Source organism: Pleurodeles waltl, chromosome 1_1 (assembly GCF_031143425.1).
Source record: "Pleurodeles waltl isolate 20211129_DDA chromosome 1_1, aPleWal1.hap1.20221129, whole genome shotgun sequence".
Taxonomy (NCBI): domain Eukaryota; kingdom Metazoa; phylum Chordata; class Amphibia; order Caudata; family Salamandridae; genus Pleurodeles; species Pleurodeles waltl.
The window spans coordinates 391,497,398-391,512,773 of NC_090436.1; positions in this window are offsets into that span (position 1 = coordinate 391,497,398).

Genomic DNA, 15,376 nt, shown 5'->3' on the forward strand with positions numbered 1-15,376 from the left:
TGCGATGAGGGTGAAGCTCGTACCGCTTCATTACTGTGACCCTTGTGTGCCAGGAGGGGCCACCGCGAAAGTAACTGTTTCAGACAAAGCGCCAAGACCTGTATGAGCCATAGCAGCGAGCCCATATGCCAGATGGGGTTGCTGTGGTTTAGGTGGCTGCACAGTACGATACCTTGCGAGTAGGTACTGCAGCATCCCTTTATGCTAGGAGGGGCTGCCGGTTTCGGGAACTGCAAAAGTTTGGGACATCACCAGGGAAAACTTAAGCTGTGACCTTCGGGTCAGAAAAGGCTTCGAAACCTGCCCCCTGACCTGTCCTGTATACTCCGAAGGCACTGTTGGGAGCATGAGGATCAAAACCATCCCTCTGTGTGGGGAAGAGCTGAACTTACTGGATCAACAAAAGCCAGGAGCATCTTCGATCACTGTTGAAGCCAGATTCACCACTTCGAAGAGAGCCTGTGCCTGTTAGGTGCTGCTGCGTGTCCTGTTTGCAGGTGGATTCGACCAAGCATGACTGGAGCATTGCAAGTGTCCACGATCTGGGCACCCACTGTAATGCTCAATGCTTCCTTGCTGCTGGAATGGGTTAAGACTTGATAGGGGATTGTTAGGACTCGGACAACTTGCTGCTAAATGTGCTGCAGCACCATAGATACTTTAACTGTTTTCCTAAGAGTCAGAGTGGCCTACTAATGAACATTCCCTGGATGCGGTCACCAGTAAATGGGGAATAACCCGGACCATAGTACAAGATGGTGGGACAGGAATTAGCCAGCTAAACACTAGAGCTCCGACTTCAAGGGAACTGTATTATTGCTTATGAATGGCGTAATACTTCTTTGAATGCATAGAGTTAGAAACAAAATACTTCTTTTTAATATAAGCATTTGACTAGACATTGATTTATTGACATTACTGAGTGCACTTTGAGTTATGAGTTGTGTTCACTAACCTGTATCTACACTTTTCCCCCGAAGAAGCTTTGACTGCTCTTCCACAGCTACCACTAAGTATCAAGTGCAGAAGAGATACTTGGCTCAATTGCACAAGATTCATAGTAGGTCAGGTCACAGGACATCAGGAGTAAAAGGCCTCAACCACCACGGTTGGACTCAGTATCCCCAGAGTGCCCCGTTGCCCTCTGAAAGGGGTTTTGCCCATGTGAATTTGAAACTAATTTGTGGAACGGAAACAAATGAATACCAATGGAACATGAGAAAAGTAGGAAAAGAGGAAAAGCATAAATAATAAAGGGGAAACAAACTGACAAATCTGTATACAGTACATGAAGTACAATAAGAAACTATTAAGACCATGGCTATAAGATTACTGCCTTTGTTCATTTTTTTGCCAATATGATCAGTGTGTGTGTTCCTTGCTCTGGCCTGGAGGACACAATAAAGAAATCCACTGTAAAATACATAATGTGAAATTTGACTCACAACCATAAAATAATGGTGAGCCACATCAGAAAGAAAACCCACCTTGGCCCCCCACCACCGACATAAAGAAATTAATATGATCCATCATCAGAAGGTAGAATAGAAACTATACATATAAGATTCAATATTGCTGTAGCACTGCCTATTTTTATTGAATTTTATATGTGCTGTCACTTTATTCTTCATCTGTTAACTTTGCACAAGCACTGATGTCACTTTGTTTACAAATGTAGCAACCTTGAGTTTATTTCGCATAGAGGATTTTCACATGCTTCTGCTAAAATACATACATTGTGCAAGAATCATCTGTTCCGGTTGTGCCGTTTGTTTCCCTATTGTGCAGTTGACCTTTAAATAATTTGTTGGTCTCCATTGTGATTCCCCTCTGACAGGATTGTTGTTGTGTACACCAATTGTTACCCAGATCCTGAGGTTCACTGGCTACCCCATTAGATTGTAATGGCAGTTTGCCATACAACACTCCCCAGAGGTGTTTCTCCTCCTTTTGCACCTCTGGGTACTAAACACAGTATTATAGTGAATGCACACTTCCTTGGGTGCCATGAGTTCATTGTGAAGGTTTTACCTGGTGTTGCAGTCCTCTTAAGTAGCCATGCCTGTTCTTTGTTACTATGACATTGCAGATAAAATTGTCAGGTACTTGGTGACATCCGGTACATTATGCGGCTATCTGATGCACCTTTGCCTGTATCAGTGTCCCTCCTGCCTAATATGTACAGTGATAGGTATGATGAGTGCCTTGCTTGCAAATGTACTTCCTGATGTAAGAGTGATTGCTGCAAGCAAGCTCCCTCACAGTCACCTGCTATTAGTTGTGACCCCCAACTACAAAGTGGTACAAATAACTGTTATTCCTAAAGTAGAATTATTGGACACATTTCAGAAACGCATTGCTGTCAGTCATACCCATTTCTTAATAATTGGATTGTACATGTTAGAAACACAATAAAAAATTACCATATGCCACAGCTCAGTTTACCCTCTGGGTGCGGGCGTCGGCCACTGCCTGACGCTCGCACACCCTCCCTCGTGCAGGTCACGACCAGTGGCCAACACCAGGGAGGCGAATATATATATTTGCCACCAGTTCTCTTGCAGCTTGCATCTTCAAAGCACTGCACATACTTCAACTGACCCATTTCAACTGTAGCTTTTAGGCAGCAATAAAAAAGTCAAGTAACTCTTGTGATTATGTTTCTGCTAGAAAAGGATCTTATTTTTGTCTAGTGGCAGTTTTGATGCCATAAAGTAGAGCAGATGGTTTATACGCCTACTGCAAAGATCAAATCTGTATTTTATGTGAATAGCTGAGTGGATTAGTAAAGCCAGCCATTACCTGCGCTATAATACAAATGTGCGAGGGGGGGCTATGGAGAGATGAAGGGCACTTTTGCTGGGTGGTAGTGAGGGAATCCGAGGAGGAGGTCATGGGAGTGTCGTGGGAGTGGGAGCACCAATAATGATTGTTGGACTGGACGCCAGAGGTGCTAAAGACTGTGACGATTGGTATGTGACAAGGTGAAGTAATAGTGTGTCGTTTTTGTTTTTTGAGTGTCTTGAGAGAACATGCGGATCGAGGGAAGAAGTGAAGGTAAGGTGACCTTTACTGTTGCACGCATCACATACACACACCCACCAGCAATTTTGTGACTGTCTACGTAGGCTAGTGTTTTAGAGCGTCATGTTAGCCAGTAGAAGAGATGGCGTCTCGTTGGATGACTGCTGCTCAAACCCTAACTCTGGTTATAGAGGACAGCTATGACGTAGGAACAGATACTGAGACAGCATCTGAGATAAAAGACAATGGCACAGACTCTGGGAGTGATTTTTCAGTTGGAGGAGTCCCATCCGATAACTCTTCTTACAGTGATTCTGAGGGAGATGATGAGGACAGTCCTGCTGTCCCTTCAAAAGCACAGTGTGTGCAGCGGGACAATAGCAGGTTAGCCAAACCCAGAGAGCAGGTGCATGCGGCTGCATGCACAGAGAGAGTGCTCTCTTGGGAGCTCCCCAATTTAGTTCAGCCCCAAATTCCACTGCTCAAATCGTATTGTGGAGACATCAAAATTATCGATCACAAAACAACCTGGTTTTGTAAGGCAGGCACCTGCGTTTTTGATCCTGGGCTCAGCGGCCATATATGGAAACCTACCAAACCCAGACATTTCTGTAACCTAGACACCCGGGGGAGTCCACAGAGGTGTGGATCCCCCAAAGTTTTCTTACCCAGCATACCCTGCAAATGTGAAATGTTGAATATAAAGTATATTTTTATTTGCATTTCTGTCACACAAACTACAGGAATATGCTGGGATCCACAAACTTCCTACCACGCAGTGTTTCGCCACGTGTCCTGATAAAATTGCTACCCCACTCGAGTGCCTGTACCTAGTGCCTGTGTCAGGAATGGATCACCCCAGGGTCAACAGTTGCCCTCGTGTAAGGACTAACATTAACTGTTGTGTGATCTATTCCTGACACGGGGACTAGGCCCACCCACACGTGCTGTTTTTATCAGGAGACTTGGGGTAATGCTGGGTGGAAGGAAATTTGTGGCTCCTCTCAGATTCCAGAACTTTCCATCACCGAAATGGGAGGAAAACATTTTTTTTTTGCTTGAGGTTTGCAAAGAATTCTGGGTAACAGAACCTGGTGAGAGCACCACAAGTTACCATATCCTGGGTTGCCCTAGGTGTCTAGTGTAGGAGGCTGGCCAGGTTTGTAGTGGGTACCTTGAGTACTTACACCAGGTCTAGTTATCCCTTATTAGTGAAATGTAGTAGTGTTCTAGCAGCTTAGGCTGGTAGAGGTAGCTGTAGCAGAGCAGCTTAGGCTGAACTAGGAGACATGCAAAAGGCCAAAAATATCACCGAGGCAATACTCCTTCTGGAGGTAAGCATTATACACAATATATACACTAGACACAGAAATAAGGTAAGTAATTAGACATAGGATAGTGCAAACAATAGGCAGTGCTATAGAATGCAATAGGAGAAAATAGGTCTGGTTCAACACAAACCATATACTAAGAAAGTGGAATGCGAATCATGAATTCCCCCCTAGACAAGTGTAGTGTGTAGAGAATCGCTGGGAGAGTAGGAATACCACAAAGGTGAGTAAAGTACCCCTCCCCAGAGCCCAGGAAAGTAGGAGTAAAGTACTGCAAGTTTCCTTAGGACAAGTCATGATTAGAGTTATTGCAAGAACCAAGCAAGACTGCAAACAACAAATGGTGGATTCCTGGACCTGAAGACCTGTAGAGAGAGGAGACCAAGTCCAGAAGTCGCAGAAGATTCCAGGAAGGACAGCAGCCCCTGCCAACCTAGAAGAAGGTGCAAAAGAGGATTCTCTTGTTGGAAGAAGACTGCAGAAATGCACCAAGGGAAGATGGCTACCGGTTCCTGCATGATGCAATGGATGTCCCACGTGGAGATGTTGGATGCAGGCGAGTTTCAGCGCGGGATTCGTCCAACAAGCCTTGGTTCAAGCAATGTTGTGGTTTGCGTCAAAGTGGCACTGCCTGGACCCAGGAGGGACATGTGGGCCTCAACTCGGAATGAGGAGGCAGAGGGGGCTCCCAACACTGGAGGGAACCCACAGATGACCAGGCAGCACCCACAGAGGTCCCTGGACATGGGGACAAAGAAGGTGCAAATTGCAGTTGTTGCAGCACTACAAAAGAGGGTCCCACGCAGCGAGTTGAGTGTCACAGGATAGTGCTGGGGACCTGGGCCAGGCTGTGCACGAAGGATTCTTGCAAATAGTGCACAGAGGCCTCAGGAGGTGGAGATGACGTGGTGCACAGCAGTACTGTCGCTAACCGGGAAGGCAAGCTCTTACCTCCTCCAAATTTGGACAGCAGGACCTTAGGACAGTCTGTGTCGAAGGGGTCCACCACCTGTGTTCCAAGGAGCACGCTCGTCGCCAGGAGAGGATTCCAAGAAAACCGGTCATCGTCTTAGAAGGTGCCTGCTGGAGCAGGGAAGTGACTCCGTCACTCCACTGGAGATTTCTTCGTCCTTCTGGTGCAGGGTGAAGATAGGGAGTACCCAGAGCGTGCACACCATGGAAACTGTTGCAATTGCTGGCTGCAGCTGAAGTTGCAGAGGAAAAGCAGCCCTTCTGGATACTTTGTTGCAGTTACAGCGGTTCCTGGAGCAGTCTGTGGTCGATCCGAGGTCAGAGGATGAAGTAGTAGTTGCAGAGGATTCCTGATGGAAACTTACAAGTAGAATCTGAAGAGAAACCCACAGAAGAGACCCTAAATAGCCCTGAGAGGGGGATTGGCTACCTTATCAGGTATGGATCTATCAGAAGGGGTCTCTGACTTCACCTGCTGGCACTGGCCACTCAGAGGCCTCCAGAGTGTTCCCACACTTTGGAAAACAAGATGACTGAAGTCTGGGGCACAGTGGAGGAGCTCTGGCCACCCCCCTTTCCTTTGTCCAGTTACACGCCAGAGCAGGGACTGGGGGGTCCCTGAACCGGTGTAGTCTGGCTTATGCAAGGAGGGCACCATCTGTGCCCTTCAAGGCATTTTCAGAGGCTCTGGGAGGGTACCCCTCCCAAGCCTGTAACACCTATTTCCAAAAGGAGAGGGTGTACCACCCTCCTCCAAAAGGAAATACTTTGTTCTACCTTCCTGGGACTGAGCTGCTCAGACCCCAGGAGGGCAGAATCCTGTCTGTGAAGTGGCAGCAGCTGTAGCTGCAGTGCAAGCCTCAGAGAGCTGATTTGGCAATACTGGGGTTCCATGGTGGAGCCCCCAGGAAGCATGGAAGCGGCTCCCCTATACCAGATTTGGAATGGGGGGGGACAATTCCATGATCTTAGATACCTTACATGGCCATATTCAGAAGTACCATTGTGAAGCTACATATAGGTACTGACCTATATGTAGTGCACGCGTGTAATGGTGTCCCTGCACTTACAAAGTCCGGGGAATTGGCCCTGTACAGCGTGCGGGCACCTTTGCTAGTGCAAGGGTGCCCTCACACTTAGTAACTTTGCACCTAACCTTCAGTAAATGAAGGTTAGACATATAGGTGACTTATAAGTTACTTAAGTGAAGTGATAATGGCTGTGAAATAGTATGTGCACTATTTCACGCAGGCTGCAGTGGCAGTCCTGTGAAAGGGTTTATCTGAGCTCCTTATTGGTGGCAAAAGAAATGCTGCAGCCCATAAGGATCTCCTGGAACCCCAATGCCCTGGGTACCTAGGTACCATATACTAGGGACTTATAAGGGGGGTCCAGTGTGCCAATTGAAATTGATAAATGAAGTCATTAGCCTACAGTGACACATTTTAAAATAGAGAGAGCATAAGCACTGAAGTTCTGGTTAGCAGAGCCTCACTGACAAAGTTAAGCACTACTGACAACACACACATTAGGCCACAAACTATGAGCACTGGGGTCTTGGCTAGCAGGATCCCAGTGACACAGGCAAAACACACTGACATATAGGGTTTTCACAATGAGCACTGGTGTCCTGGCTAGCAGGATCCCAGTGACACAATAAAACCACACTGACACACACACACTCACAAACAGGCCAAAAGTGGGGTAACCATGCTAGAAGGAGGCTACTTTCTCACATCTAGTTTTCAGAAATGTCCAGGTTTGCTAGGATTTCCTAGGTGCCGGGTGAGCTAAAGGCTAAAATCCACACTAGGCACTTTGCAAAAAAAAGGTCAGTTTTCATAAGAAAAATGTGATATGTCCATGTTGTGTTTTGGGACATTTCCTGTTGTTGGCACTAGGCCCACCCACACAAGTGAGGTACCATTTTTATCGGGAGACATGGGGGGGGGGGGAAGCTGGGTGGAAGGAAATATGTGGCTTCTCTCAGATTCCAGAACTTTCTATCACTGAAATGTGAGGAAATAGTGTTTTTTGGGCCAAATTTCTAGGTTTCCAAAGGATTCTGGGTAACAAAACCTGGTGAGAGCACCACAAGTTACCCCATTTTGGGTTCCCCTAGGTGTATAGGTTTCAAAAATGCACATGTTTGGTAGGTTTCCTTAGGTGGCAGCTGAGCTAGAGACCAAACCCCACAGCTAGGCACTTTCCAAAAAAAATGTCAGATTTCAATGTAAAAATGTGATGTGTCCATGTTGCGTTTCCTGTCGCGAGCACTAGGGCTACCCACACAAGTGAGGTACTATTTTTATCAAGAGACTTAGGGGAACACTGAATAAAAGAACAAGTGTTATTTCCCCTTGTCTTTCTCTACATTTTTTCCTTCCAAATGTAAGACAGTGTGTAAAAAAGAAGTCTATTTGAGAAATGCCCTGTAATTCACATGCTAGTATTGGGACCCCGGAATTCAGCGATGTGCAAATAACCACTGCTTCTCAATACCTTATCTTGTGCCCATTTTGGAAATATACAGGTTTCCTTTATACCTATTTTCACTATTTATATTTCACCAAATTAATTGCTGTATACCCGGTATACAATGAAAACCCATTGCAAGGTGCAGCTCCTTAATTGGCTCTGGGTACCTAGGGTTTCTTGATGAACCTACAAGCGCTATATATCCCCGCAACCAGAAGAGTCCAGCAGACATAACGATATACTGCTTTCAAAAATTTGCCATAGGTGGAAAAAGTTATAGAAGAAAACGTGGACAGAAATGGCTCTTTTTTCACCTCAATTTCAATTTTTCTTTTATTTTAGCTGTTACTTTCTGTAGGAAAACCTTGAAGGATCTACACAAATGGCCTCTTGCTGTATTCAGACTTAAGTCTACATATCAGAAATATTTAGCTGTCTGGGATCCAGCATTGGTTTCACACCCATTTCTGGAGGCTGAAAGCACAAAATATTGTAAAAATGGTGTAGGTCCGAGTAAAATGTCAAAATTGTGTTAAAATGTGGTTTTGTGATTCAAGTCTGCCTGTTCCTGAAAGCTTGGAAGATGGTGATTTCAGCACCGCAACCCCTTTGTTGATGCCATTTTCAGGGGAAAAAACACATGCTTTCTTCTGCAGCCCTGGTTTCCCATTTTTCTGAAAAAAACGAAATTGTAGTTGTATTTTGGCTAATTTCTTGGTCTCCTCCTTGGGAACCCACAAACTCTGGGTACTTTTAGAATCCCTAGGATGTTGGAAAAAAAGGACGCACATTTGGCGTGGATAGCTTATGTGGACAAAAGGTTATGAAGGCCTAAGCTCAAACTACCCCAAGTAGCCAAAAAAAGGCTCAGCACTGGCGGGGAGGGAGGCCCAGCAGCTAAGGGGTTGATATATCTGGGTATCGTGTTTTTGTGGCCAGTTCAACAAAAACTATATACTTCTGTGACCAGCTGAGTCTGATGAACATAACGGTGTATTAGTTTAGTAGATCAGCTTTAAATAAAAAAAATTGCAGGTAAAAATATTGTCACCAATTTCTGTTTTATTCTACTTATGTTCACTATTTGTTTTATTTCAAATGTTACTTTCTTTGGGAAGTCATCAATGATGTACACAATTGACTACTTGCTGAATTTAGAATGTTCTCTACTTTTCAGAAATGTATATCTTTCCAGTTTTCAAACCCTCTTTCCCGCACAAACTGCAGCAGGTAGAAATCACGGCCATAGGAAGTGTTGTCCACCACTTAAAAACTATGGTGGCAAAAAAAATATTTGAACAACTTGGCCTGTTTTTCAAACCTGAGAAGGGGGGCAATCTTAGCACCACAAACCTTGAGTTGATGACATTTTTATGTAAAGAAAGTACCCTTTCTTGTACAACACTTTTTTCCTTTATTTATTTGCTACATTTTGGCTGTTTCCTTGGTTACTATCTGGGTATTCCACAAACTCCCTGGGTACCTTTATAATCCCCAACATGTATGGGGGCGGGAGTTTAGAATGAGGCACGTTTGCCCTGGTTATGTTTTGTTGAAAATAGTTAAGAAGGCTTAATCCCGAAATGCCCCAAACATGTTAATAAAAAAGGGCTCAGCATTTGGGGAAGGGTGATGATGGCAAAAGCCTCAGCCCTTAATGAGTTCAGGCGTTTATGTGTGGTAAAGTTATGGCCTATCTCCATACCAGGAACCCTGGAACGAGGAGCTGCTTACTACGTTTGAAAGTCAGTTTCTCGTTTTAGGAAATATGGCTATCGATGGTGGCCTGGATGGCATAGAAACTGGATTTTTATGAGTCCTGGGATAAAAGGATAAGTAGACAAGCTGATTTACTGGCTTGCTTCACAGGAAGATGACCTGTAATTGCCTAGACTAGCTGTAATTTAGCAAACAGGCTGGTCTATGGGGCTGAAAATATTGCTGTCACAGTTGCTGATTAACTTAGACAACTCTGTGGGCCTCACTTATGTTAATATTCAGTGGCCTTTGAGGAGTTCCTTTGGGACTTTCCAGTGCGACACCTTTGGACACCGACTTAACCACCCACCCTTGATCACCCAATAACTCCATAAAAACTTATATATTGTGTTTTATGCAGTTGTGGAAGACGCCAAGCCAAAACGGCTTCCCATTAGAATTATTTAAGGCACTTGCCCCTTGAACATATCATTCTTGCCTATTTAGTGAAACTAGGCAGACCTCCTGCCCACTCTGCTTTTTTTTCAACCTATTTCTTTAATTAATTTGCAGGTTAAGACTCTTGCTAAAGGCTGCACCAATAACCTTGTCCTTTACCCTCTCTTTCCGTGTGGTGCACGGGGCAGGCCAGCCTGTGTTGCTGCTGCTGTTCGCTCTGGCTTCAGAGACTTTGGCGGGTTGGATCAGATGGATGGCTTGGTGCAGGTGTTTGAATGGAGGGGGCATTGCATGATTGCGTATCTCTCTAGGCAGATGACATGCTATTATTTGAAAATGACCCTGGTTGGACAGGCCAGCAATTATTGGGGATCATGAATACATTCTGGAACATATCTATCTGGGTTGCAGATCAAGTGGGAGAAATCAATAATTTTTTCCGTATAGGATGAACAGTTTGTTTTAGTTGGTAGGCACAGCTTCAGATCGAAGGAGTCCGTTTCAAATACTTGAGAATATGTAACAACTGATCTCCAGCAATCTTGTGAACGTAGTATGGAGTGCGTACTCGTGATGTTTCACAAAGACCTACGGTGTTGACCATAGCTCATTTTGTCCATTTTCGACAGAATCGGCATTTTTAAAACGGTGGCTCATCTTAAGTTGCAGTATATTCTCTAGAACTTCCCTTATGACATTCCCCACACAATACCTCAACAAAATATGTTAATACTGTTGTTCAATCTTGTTGACTGGCAGAGCGCCCCAAGTGGAATTTTAGGTGTGTACTCCTGTATACAATGCCATTTTTGGCATGGCAGGTATACGACTGTATTACTGGGCGAACTAGCCAAATATTGTAAATGACTATTTTCAGCTGTAGAGCCGAACTAAACTGCCTATCCGCTTGGAACTTGATTTGCTGTCCGACTTTTTGGGGTGGATTTATGGCAACCCACTGCCTATGGTGGTTGCACATCCCTGGTGCCAGGCACTGCACTGTGGGATTGCATGTTGACCTAGGAGACTCCTTTGTGGCACAGGATCAGCGCGAGCCATACAGCACACACTGCAGAATACCGACCTTACAGACACATCCACGTTCGGTGCCGTTAGTAAGGTGGACCCATATGAAGTTATTATGCGACTTGAGTGATTTTCAGCTGCAAAGTTCTCCGATTTTTAAGGTATCTTGGATGTGACATGACCTTTCAACATACCAGCGATACTTGCTAGCTCTTTCGGAATTAAGTCCATTAAAATGCAGACATTTGGTCCCTGTTGGCCCCATTTTCAGATTTCCGTGTAATGTTTTTATCTACCTAGTAATGACAATGTATTGTATGGAGTACTGCCTTCTGCTTATGGGACTGGAAGGAGGAGCCCTCTGGAATTCATGTTCCTTAATTAATGCTGATTGTATATTAGCTATGCGCCTTTTCTGTCTTGCCTCAAAAGTACCATTAATTCTCTAGTTAAAAAAGATTGTACTTCTCGTTACCTATTATTGAACAAGATACTGAAATGTATCTGAATAGTAATGCTTACATAAGCTTCTCATGCATTTTTTAAACTCAGAAATCTTTGTGTTGCCTTTGATTGCTGCCTCATTAAGGACAACATTCAAATCTGCCTATTTTTGGGTACACAAGAAAAGCACAGGACCAGACCTCACTCTGCCCACTTAAGGGAACCTGGGTATGCTGAAACACAAGGCAGTTAAACTATGATACCTACGTTGTGGGTATCCATAATTCAAAGTGATCAGTCAGAAGCTTGGATGCTTTGAGTGAGTGGGTGTGGAGTGTTGAGTTAGTATTGACGGCAAGGTAGCTTTAACTCACCAGGAGAAGAGAACGTTTTTGAAATTGGGTAAGAACTTTACAAGTGCAAGATATGTGCAGTTGAGAGGTACTTATTCAGATGGATTTTTTTTGTCCTGAGGAGACCCACCATAAATAATTTGTGGGTCGAAACGTCAACAGTGACATGTGGGTCTCTCAATATGAAATAATTTTGTATCTTGGATCTGTAATTGTGTTGGACTGATTATTTTAAATTTTAGGTACCTACGATGTACATATGTATCATATTTACATTTTTTTCACTATTCCACCAATGAGCACTGAACAATCTGCATTTAATTTCTATGCTCCTAGTGTAAAGAACAATACAACTGTGATCTATGTATATGATCAAGATTGACATGTATCCAACCTCATGGATTATTTTCAGTGAGCCCCACTGAACCACTTGTGTTACATTTTCACGTACAAAGCATTTCTAAAGGGATGAACACATGATCCATATTTATGCTACTGTGGTGTCTAATGTGCAATATTGTGTATCCATTCAGCTCAGACAAAAAAGTGGTTGGCTAGTTTATTATCTATCCAAAATAGAGGCATTAGAAATCTCCTGTAATAAGAACAAGAAATTCCACATTTCTATGGCCACAAAAGAAACCAAAGTGCCTTACAATTGGGAAAACAAGTTGAAAATATAGATTTGTGCATAATGTGAAAATGGTTCATGGTGTTTCTCCAACATGCCTCAGATCAGTTGAGGTTTACAAAGCAGCAAAAGTATTGATTCACCTGCAAAAATACAAATATTTGTCAATAATACAAAAGGGACTCAGTGGATGGAAATCTGAAAGTCGAAGTCCAAGTTAAGGAATGCTCTTCCCGACTATGTAAACAACCGTATTCATTAGTTTTATTTATACATCCTAATTTGAACCCTTACTGGAAAAGGTTTTATGCACATTTTTTTATGTTGGTATTATTGTATGCTACTTTTAATATTAGCTGTAATTTACATTTTTGCTAAAGTTTTTATTTTTTCACACAGTTTTAGGTAGTTTGACATGTACATGACATTCAATGGTGTGTTCATAATAAAGTACTGCTATTATTGCACGGAATATGATTCTTTCTCAGCCCCCCTTACTTTACACTATCCTTAATGTGGCCTGCTTGGCTAAAGTTAGGTTTTGGGGAGAGGCGTGCAGCACTCAGCCCCTACCATAGTGCAGAGACTCCCTTGTGATGCTAGGAGATAATCTAACATTATTCTATTTCGTACGACTATGGCTTTGTTAGCATCTGATCAGTAATCAGTCCTGGTACGGTGGCGCCGGCATTCACTACTGCTTCCGATATCTTGGCATTGCGTCTAGTATCTTGAATAGCCTCCCCTACTACACACATGGGAAGAGCATGGACAAATATCCATAGAAATGTAACAATGGCTGTGCCGCTTCTGGAGAGGGTGAATAGCAGATTCTCTAAAGGCAGGTAGAACATAGCCAGGGTAACAGACCCCACCCACCCCTGTGGTAGCAAGGGATAGGCTCTAGACCCAAGATAAAATGAGCATGCACCTCTTGATGATGTTGTTTTTCGAACACTATACTAGTGGGAAGTGGAAGTCAATGTTCATACGGAGGAGATTCAAAGTCTGTAACCGCTACTATAGTATTGCACTTACTTCAGCCCACAAATGCCTTTTGGGTGCTTGGTTTGCTGTGCTTACAGACCTTTCCTTGTTTAAACACAAGAAGGTGGATGACATCGGGCAGGTAATGGCGAAAGGGTCGTTTTCCTTTTCAAGTGTTTTGTAACTCTGAGCAGAAAGGGCAGTACATTTAGGCAACCTGTGTCCATGGTAGAACACGTTGGTGAAAGTTAATTATTCTGAAGTAGGACTCTATAAATAGGCATGTGAGTGCAGATCCATCAAGAAGAGAGATTATTAGGTTGTCTGTATTTCTCAAGAAACAGAAGGTAGGAGTTGTTTGCATAAGGACTGCTTCTGTACAGTTAGCTTCTTGACAACTCCCCATTCCACAGCATTGATGTATCCCACCGCCAACCAATTACTAATGGCACCAGCAAAGATAGTTTCCAGACCCACAAAGTGATCCCATGAAGGCCGCTAACATCGGACGGAGGTTGTAACGATGGGGAGTGATGGCTACATCATTACGCAGCTGTGGAGGGCCAGCCAAAGCATTTGTGCCAAGCTGGTATTGTCCACTAGCAGGAGGTTGATGAGAATCAGTAACGACAGTGGTAGCAGAGAACCCTGGCTCACAGTTGGATGCAGGTCCAGAAGCAAAGGAGGGTGTGCTGTTGTCTGTAGGCAAAGATCCACATCACCATACCACGACTTTTAACAGCTATGGTGGTGATGAGCAGGACTTCATGTCAGTGAGGTTGCATACCCGTTTTTCTTTGGTGCATGTTGACATAGATGTAGATCCACGCTGGAGGGTGTGGCAGATCTTAGTTGGACAATCAGGTAAGGTACCTCAAATCTGAGAACAGAAACTGTAAAAATAGTGTATAAGCTTTCTGCAGTACTGTAGCACAGCATCATCATTCAGTATGTCTAACTTTCCATCTGAGACTGGAAAATTCAAAGGCAACCCCATAGATCGCCTTGAGATAATATTGTAGAGGCACAGTTAGGTTTTCTGAGTCGGTACTCCTCTAATAAACCATATTGCTAAGGATGGGGCATTGAGGCCATTTTAGCTGTATTTCCAACCATATCTTTGCCAACTTAGTCTTAAGAGTGCAATTGTTTTGCTCTTCCTTGTTCACTGATTCTGGATGGTATGGACAGTGAAAATGCTGATCTATCCCTTCAGCTTTCCAAACTTCCTGCACTACTTTTGTCATGAAGTGTGTTCCTTGATCAATTGAAATTTGATTCTGTATCCCGAATCTAGGAATGAAATCTCCAAGTATATGCTTAGCTACTGTAATGGCATCTGCTCTGGCATATGGATATGCTTTCACGCAACCTGAAAATATACAGTCAGTAAAAATAGAAAAGGATGCACACCTCATCATTTGGATACAATCTATCTGGAGGTGTACAAAGGGGCCCCAATGGGAATAGGAGCAGTGGGGTGGTCTTAATTCCTTTCCGGCACTGTGGGACTGACAAGCAGACAGGAGGGATAATGATTTTGAGCCATTGAGGAAAAGAAGGGCACATAATAAGGGATTGCTGGGGCAACTATCATACCGTCCTTGGGCATCTCCATGATACAGCCGTGTGAGGCTGGGGACTTGAACCTTTCAGTGCAACCACATAACCAGTGCCATCCCTCTGTATCCCCTTAAGAGTCTTTTTCACATATCCGCCTGATTCAGTATTGTTTCATGCTTAGATGGGCTTGTTCCTGCAATAGAGACAAATCTTCTGGGGTGGCACAGTAAATAAATCTGTTTTCAAGAGATACTAAGTTATTTGGGGGTACCTTTTGTGAGGTTTGATCTTGATCTACACTGCTTCCATCGATTATATAAACCCTACGTTATTGGCCTCTGTGGACCAAAACATGTACTGTACCAGGGAAACCAACTCAAATAAATCTGTAGACATAACATTTTTATCCT